Raw genomic sequence first — 8,343 nt, 5'->3', positions numbered from 1 at the left:
ACTTTCAGTGCCCTTTCTGAAAATATTTTTTATAATTATGTCTTCAGCAACTAGAGCAGCCTCTGGCACACTGTAGGCATTCTGTAAAACAGGGTTTGAAGATGTTACCATTAGGGGGCAGTACATGGGATAGCTCTGTATTGTTTCTTTAACTATATTTACAATTATCTCAAAATCAAATGCTTGTACTATGTGGGGATTTTTTAGTAGTTTGTTGCTTTAGTCAACATTATCAATTAACTGGCATATGCCAGTTCCAGCATGAGAAGGTAGGAGGCCTTCTGCTCCGATGAGTTGCTCAGTTGGTTTTTCCAGCTATAAAACAGATAATTATAGTACCAACCTCACAGGGCTGTGGTGACAGTTAAATGAGCCAATAGTAAAAATTCTTGGTATAAGTGTTCAAAAATGGTTAGCCAGCATTGCTGTTTTCATTTTTACTCAAAACCCTGTCACCATCACCCTAGCCCAGACATCAGCCAAGAAGGGCTAGGATGTAGACAGATCCCAATCACACACACACACACACACACACACACACACACACACACACACAACTAAACTCTATTCAGAAATCCACTCCCCTACTACTCCTTAGAAGACTGAGCTCAGCATTATGGCGCCACCGAAAGCTGTCTGCAGGACTCTGTTTCCCTCCCTTGGAGTGAGCCTTTCCCCAAACTTTATTGTAGATGTTTTCTCCTAGAATACTTTTCCCTTCTTAGAAAGAAGAAAAATTTTGACTTCACTGTCTTAACTACCTAAAAGTCTACCATAAGTAATTACTCCAAATGAACATTTTACATTCTTTGCAATTCTTCCTCCTTGTGTTATTGTTGAATGGACCAGTTCTTGTATATGACAAGGAAAGGGTTACCAAGTGTGCACCCAGTGCTGAGCAGCTGTACTTATTGAGGATCACAGGAAAAGCAGCAGCAGCAACAGAGAAAAAGGGGAAAGAGAGAACCAATAACTTAGGCTTTCAGTTTTTTTGTTTGGGGAGTTTTGGTTTGGTTTGCAGAATTTTAAAGACCAGATGGCCCCTCTGGCTTTGGGTGCCTACCTCCCACAGCCCTCCCTTGGCACCCACTCTGCCGCCTAAGGCTGGGCAATCTCTCAGGTTTTTGTTATTTCAGTTTGAACATGAGAATAATGGAAGCAGGAATAAATGTTAGGTGCTAGTTAGGTTGAGACTGGGGTAGGAAGTGACTCACTTGGCTCCTTTGCTTCTCACTGCCACTTGGGTATGTCAGGCCCATTGGCCTCAAACTGGCTAGTAATAGTATTGGCTTTCATCTCCAGCTGCTGTGCAGTCGGGGAATCTTTTCTTAAACTAGACATTCTTTGGGATATGGGAGATGTAAGACAGTTTAAGGACCAAAAAGGGACAACAGTTATGGTCAACAGTGAACAAAGGCCTCCCCTGGCAGCAAGAGACTGGCTAGGTGGACTCAGGTTTGGTGTTTAATTCTAATTGACTGACTAGTTGATTAATTCATTGATTGATTGATTGATTGATTGATCGACTGATGGAAGAACTGGGGAACAAACCCCAGAGACTACACACACTAGGCGAGTGCACCACCGCTGAGTGACAATCCTAGCCCTAGCCTAGATTTTTGTAACTGGGCTCCAGCTCACTCTTTCCCTTCTTAGCATTTCAAGTCAGAGAGGTAGAAGAGACGAAGGGAGAAAAGGTAACGAGGGCAATTCATACCCCAACTTGACATTGCTCAGAAATTATAGTCCTTGCGCCCCAAAGCAAGTATGTTTATGGCTCACATAACTGAGTCATAAAACTCACTACGGCCCTTAGACTAAGAAATGTTGCACGGAACAAGCTAGAGTGGGAAATGTCAGGCATGGTGCACACGCCTTTAATCCCAGCACTCAGCAGGCTGAGGCAGAAGGATCACAAGAAGTATGAGCCAGCCTGGGCTGCATAGGGAGTTCAAGACCAGCCTGGAATATATAGAGACCCTGTCTCAAAAACAACAAAACGAACAAAATGGAGTGGGCAAGAGGAGAAAGGCCAGGCAGGCCTCCGCCACCAGATGGCGCCCTCGCCCGCTCTTCCCAAAATCCTTAGGGCCATTTCTTCCAACTTCAAGTTTCCTGTTGGCGTGCATCATGCAGGCTCCACTAATTTCTCACCATTTCTTTAATATGCCTGATCTTTTCATACTTACGGATATATTATCTATGTCTTGCTGTATAACGAAGTATTTTAACATTTAAAGGCTTAACCAATGATGAACACACGCTGTCTCACCCTGGGGGGCTCTGGGGGGCTTGCAATAGGAAGTCAAGCGCGGGCGGCGTAGTAGGCATCTGGCTTGGGGCCCGCATGGGCTGCAGTCAGTTGGTAGCTAAGCCACTAGATGGCTGTTGTGGTTTAAACATGAAGTGTCCCGCACAGATCCATGTATGGAGGGCTTGATCCCAGTGCAGCAGTGCTCAGAGGTGGGACCTAGAGAGGTGACTGGATCAAGCAGGGCTCACTTCGTGCAAGGCTTCATTGCTGCTCCATTAGCTGAATGAGCTGGTAGAGGGAGCGCCCACTGGAAGAAGCAGGGCCCTGGAGGGAGCTTGGAGCGGTACTGTGCGGCCCAGGCTCAACCCCTCCACTGCCCCCTGGTTCTTTCCCTTTGCTCTGCTTCCTGACAACCATCAATGGGGCAGCTCGCCCCTCTACACCCTCCTGCCATCGTACTTCTGCCTTGAAGCCCACTAACCATGGACTGAAGCCTCTGAAACAGTGAGCTAAAGCAGACCTAATGTCAGGCAGGTAATTAGACCTTGGCAGGCCTGAGGCGGGGCGGCCGAGTAGCACCCATCGCCAGTTAATGAAAGAAAGACTTCCACGTATAATAATACATCAGTAATCGTTTGTGAGGTCTCAGGCCCGAAGCGATCCCGTAGAGCACAGTGACATCTTATGGCCACACACTGCACGCATTCTTCCTGCTACGTGATCCCCTGGTCAACTAACTCCAGAACAAGGCCTACTGCATTCCTGGCTACCACAGCCTACAGCCAACAAACCAGGAAAGGAAATGTTCTTTAAAGACCCTCTTACCTTGGGGGTGTACATTTTTTAAACTAAGAACTTACCTTTTGTAGGTTTCTTTCCTAAGTTTCTTACATGACTAAACCGCTGAGGAAACACTGACCAGCTAAATGGGGCAGGAAGACATTTTGCAGTTCCAGAATAACTTCTAAGTAAAATATTGATAAGTATTATAATTACCCCAATTCCCTGAACCCCAGGAATAACTATTTATTATTTGTGCATGAAAAAGTATCCACTTTCACTGAGTGTGAACGCCTTTGTGGCACTGCCCACCTTCTCCCTTGACGGTGTAACTCTCTATATATCTACCTTTTAATAAGTTCGACCTACACTTCTGCACAGCAGCCTATGTGTCTTGACTGAATTCTTTCACCCAGGACAAAAGACTGAGAAGCAAGGAGCGTAAGCACTGGTTCACCCTGCATGAGGAGCCGGAACTTTCCTCCTTTAAGCTGTTTTTGTTGGCTATGTGGTCACAGCAATTGCAAAGCTAACACAACGGAGCATTGGCCCTCACATGGCTGACGGGTTGATGCAGAAGGTCCTGGTCCTCTTCCGCCGGGACACTCCAAAGAGTTTCTTGAGCATCCTCATGACTGACTTGGCAGCTGGCTTCTTTCCGAGCCAGATCTCAACAGGAAGCAAGGCAAGAAGCCAAGTCTTTTCTGATGTATCCTCTGAAGTCATACACCATCATCTCCACAGTTCTATCCTACTCGACACGTGGAAAGATTCTATAAGAGGAGGAAAGAGGTGGGCATCGTCGGAGCCACCCTGGAGGCCTTCTTGGAGGCTGGCTCCTGCTCAGTGGGCTTAGATGCCACTTCCCCCTCCGCTCGGCCCCCTCCCCCGCCTGCTCACCTTCTCACACCTATGTTGAGTGTCCAACACTTAGGGAAGCCTTCCCCACTGGATTCCTCGCTTCCTCCTCTGTGCTTACATAGAATTCTGCTCCCTCTTCATAGGCATTGGCCGTCCTGTGTTTCCACATGGCTGTTGGAGTGTCTGAGAGCAAAGACACTGAGACTGAACATCTCGGCAGTCCCAGTTTCTACCAAGTATTCTTGACAAAATGCATACTCCCTGACTGTTGAAAAGTGAAGCAATGAAACAAAAAGTCTGGGCAAAGATATAGAGAAATTGGGAACTCTGTGCACTGTTGATGGCAGTGTAAAATGGTGCAATGTAGTAGTTCCTCAAAAAACAACAGTAGAGGGGCCAGGGAGATGGCTCAGTAGCATAAGTGCTTGCCTGGCAAGCGCAAGGACCTGAGTCAATCCCCAGTTCTGCCAAAAAGAAAAAAAAACAATTGCCATACAATCCAGCAATCCCACATTTGTGGTGTTTTACATAAAAGAATTGATAGGGGCTGGTGAGATGGCTCAGTGGTCTAAAGCACCTACTCAGAGCAAGCTTAGCAAAGCACAGGGACCGCGGTTCAATCCCCCAGCACCACATGCCAGCCAGCCCCGCCCCCTGGTGGGCTGAGCTGGCCACACACACACACACACACACACACACAAATAAATAAATAAAAATTAAAAAAAAAAAAGAAAGAAATTCTTAAAAAAAAAAAAGAATTGATAGCAGGGTCTCAAAGAGTTATTTGCACACCCATGTTCATAGCATTTTTCACACCAGGCAAAAGTGGAAACAACTCAAGGCTCTATTGACAGACAAATGAATAAACAAAATGTGGCATATGCATACTATAGGGTATTTTTCAGGCTTAAAAATAAAGCCATGGGGCTGGGGAGACAACTCAGTGGAATAAGTGCTTGCCTGGCAAGCGCAAGGTCCTGAGTTCAATCCCCAGTACAGCAAAAAAATTAAATTAAATTAAATTAAATAAATCCAGGTGTGGTAAAGCACACCTGTAATCTCGATTCTTGGGAGGCTGAGGCAGGAGGATTGCCACAAATTCAAGGCCAGCCTGGGTTACGTAGTTCAGGGGCAGCCTGAACTATACAGCAATACTCTGTCTCAAAAAAACCATAAGCGGGCCGGTCAGATAGCAGATTAAAGAGCCTGCTTAGGCAGACACAGGGACAGAGTTCCGATCTCCTGCATGCCATGCCAGCCCCGCCCCTGGGGGCACACTGAGAAGGGGACTGAGACTGGGTGTGGAGGTGCCTGCCTGTAATCCCAGCGCTTGGATCACTATGAGTCCAATCTGTGTAGTGAGACCCTGTAGACCCTGTGCTAAATGCATAGAAAGAAAAAAACCACAAGCAAACTGACAAATATAAAACCACAAAGAAGACATTGGCCGATGCTGCAACCTAGTGAGCCAGCGAAGAAGCAACATCAGTGGAGGACGTTAGGCGAAGCGAAATAAACCAACCACATAAGGGCAAATGTTGTATGATGCCATGTATATGAAGGGTCTAGAATAGTGGAATTCACAGAGACATAAAGTCAAATAGTGGTTACCAGAGACTAGAGGAAGAAAGAATGCAGAGTTATTTTTTTAAGGGCTCTGGATTTCAGTTTTGCAAGATGAGAAAAGTTCTGGAGATGAATGGTAATGTATAGTCGCACAACAGTATCGATATACTCTCTCCTGCCGAGCTGTACACTTGAAATGGTTAAGGTGCTGAGCTTTATGTTGTATATTTTGCCACGGTTTTTTTTTTATTTTTATTTATTTGTTGGGGGGGGGCAGCTCAGCCCACCAGGGGGTGGGCGGGCTGGCATGTGGTGCTGGGGATTGAACCGCGGTCCCTTTGCTTTAGCTTGTTCTAAGTAGGTGCTTTAGACCACTGAGCCATCTCACCAGCCCCTTGCCACAGTTTTAAAAATGTGAAATGGATAAGCAGTATAGTCTATTCATTCAAGAGTATGACTCATCATAAAAAGAAATAAAGTACGATATGTGCTACAATGTAAATAGATGTCTAAAACACTCTGCTAAGCTCAAGAAAGACCCACACTAGGCAAATCCATAGAAACAAAGTAGGTATTTCTTGTCAGAAGCTAGAGGAAGGGTGGGCTGGAGTGACTGGTAATAGGTACAGGGTTTCTTTTTCTTATCTTTACGTATTTGGTACAGGGTCTCACTACGCAGCTCAGACTCATAGTGATCCTCCTGTTTTCAGCCTCCCCAGCACTGAGATTATAAGCGTACAGCACCATGCCTAGATTCACTCACTGGTTCAGCATGCCTGGGGGTGGAGCTGGCACGCATGTGGTGCTGGGGCTTGCATCCCAGTCCCTGAGCTTACCTAAGCAGGTGCTTATTTCACTGAGCTATCTCTAGCCCAGGGTTTCTTTTTCTGATGATGAGATTATTCTGGAATTGGATAGTGGTGAAGGCTGCACAATTTCGTGAATATACTAAAACCACTGAATTATACACTTTACTATGGGAGTTTTTAAATATTTATTTATTTGTTTATTTATTTGGTACAGGGTCTTGCTATGCAGCTTGGACTCACAGTGATCCTCCTGTCTCAGCCTGTAATCCCGGTGCTGGGATTACAGGTGTGTGCCACCATGCCCGGTTTCCATGGCCAGCTCAGCAGGCCCAGTTGAACCCAGGTGCTTGCACTTGCCAGGCAGGCACTTAAACTGCCAAGCTACCTCCCCAGCACCCAATTTTTTATTTTTTTTCCTTTGTGGTACCGTGGATCGAACTTGGAACCTTGTGCTTGCCCACCAGGCACTTACACTAGTGAGCTATCTCTCCAACCTTTGCTATGGGAGTTACACAAAATTTAATGTTCCGTGAATTATGTAACTGTTTTTTTTAATGCATTAATGTTTGGTATGTTCCTTTAGGTTCTCTTTATTATTTGAACTTTCTCTAGAATTTAAACTTAATATTTGATCAATGTATATTTTTGGATCAATAGCTTGGTTCCACTGCTCGTGAACAGTGTTCGATAAATACATCTTTATGTTCTTGTACCTGGGAATGAAGTACTCATGAGTAATGAGTTGTCCAGCTGTGAGGCAGTGAGTTGTTGGACAAACACAGCACGGAAATTAATGTCTGCAGTTACACTCTTGCTCAGCAGCACTTGGCAGCCGTGAAAACAACCATTCATCAAGGACTGGCCCAGGAACAGTCTCCCAGTGCAAGGCAACAAAACCTCAGCAAGAAAGCCTTGTGCCTTCCCTAAAAGGGACAGTGAATTGTGTGCCAAAAATGCTGCTTTCCATTCGCCTCCACCACTCTTGTGGTAGAGAGAGATCTTGCTGGACAGACGGTGCCCAGCCAGGGACTACATTTCCCAGCTCCCTTTGCATAGGTTGGGTCAGGTGATTCCCAGGAGAGGCGTGAGGTGTTGAGTGTGGAGTTTACTCCTGTCTCTCCCCATCTGCCAGCTCAGTGCAGAAGAGATAGTGGAGCCGCAGATTGGAGGAGCCTGAGTCTCTAAAGCATCTCAGAATGAAAAGTCTCCTACTACCTGGGAATATCCATAGTGGACCATTATGTGAGGGAGAAATAGACTTGTTTAGGAATAACAAACAAACAAAAAATAAAGGAATAACAAACAGATTTTTATTATGTTAAGCTACTGAAACGTTAGGGTGTACTTGTTATAGCAGCTAGACATCAATATTCATGTATTCTACCAAATGACGATGAGGCCATAGAGATGAATAGCCTGGAATTCTTTCACCAGAGAGATTCATTCTAGTGGGATGGACAACCTGAGTAGATATACCACCCATAAAAGAGCAGTAGATGATCTACCAAAAACCCAAGTACATCAATTACCATTAGAGAAATTGCAAGAATTGAAAAAGAAAAACAAAGTCAAAGATTTCCTAGGGCTGGCCAGATAGCTCAGCAGACTAAAGCACCTGCCGAGGCAGAGCACAGTGGCCAGGATGCAATCCCCAGCATGCCGTGCCAACCCCGCCCCCAGAACGAGACTGAGCATGGTGGCGCGCGCCTGTAATCCCAGTGCTTGGGAGGCTGAAAGCAGGAGGATCACTACAAGTCCAGTCTGCATAGTGAGACCCTGGAGATCCTGTAGACCCTGTACTAAAAATAGATTTTTAAAAAACATTTCCTAAAGGACGTCATACCTAGATTATTTTATACGTAAATTTTATCAAGCCCATCAATAAAATGATAGAGTTAAACTATTCCAAAGCATAAAACAAAATAAAAAAACTTAATTTATTCTACATGGCTAGAAATACTCTCCTTGGGGCTGGTGAGATGGCTCAGTGGTCTAAAGCACCTACTTAGAACAAGCTTAGCAAAGCACAGGAACCGCAGTTCAATCCCCCAGCACCACATGCCAGCCAGCCCC

The sequence above is a fragment of the Octodon degus genome, unplaced genomic scaffold (genome assembly GCF_000260255.1).
Source record: "Octodon degus isolate 3935 unplaced genomic scaffold, OctDeg1.0 scaffold00010, whole genome shotgun sequence".
NCBI lineage: Eukaryota > Metazoa > Chordata > Mammalia > Rodentia > Octodontidae > Octodon > Octodon degus.
This window is presented reverse-complemented; position numbering follows the sequence as displayed.